Source organism: Corvus brachyrhynchos, unplaced genomic scaffold (assembly GCF_000691975.1).
Source record: "Corvus brachyrhynchos isolate BGI_N302 unplaced genomic scaffold, ASM69197v1 scaffold616, whole genome shotgun sequence".
NCBI lineage: Eukaryota > Metazoa > Chordata > Aves > Passeriformes > Corvidae > Corvus > Corvus brachyrhynchos.
The window spans coordinates 456,027-456,273 of NW_008238831.1; the positions used below are offsets into that span (position 1 = coordinate 456,027).

At 64.4% G+C, this 247-nt stretch overlaps 1 protein-coding gene across 1 annotated transcript in view; it reads right to left on the minus strand.

Moving 5' to 3' along the window:
- The window catches only part of CTNNA1 (catenin alpha 1), a 105,529-nt gene that overhangs the window by 61,774 nt on the left and 43,508 nt on the right, over positions 1-247 (minus strand). The window lies entirely within an intron of this gene.

Below are 247 nucleotides of genomic sequence, written 5' to 3' on the forward strand. Positions count from 1 at the left end.
ACACACCCACGGGGAGGAGGCACACACACACACACAGCCCCAGGCAGGATGGGTGCACACACACACACCCCCAGGAGCAGGATGGGCACACACACATGGGCACACAACCCCGGGAAGGATGGGCAGACACACCCCAGGAGCAGGATGGGTGCACAGCCCTGGGTAGGATGGGCACACACACACACAGAGGAGCAGGATGGGCACACACACACCCCCAGGAGCAGGATGGGCACCCAGCCCACAGGAG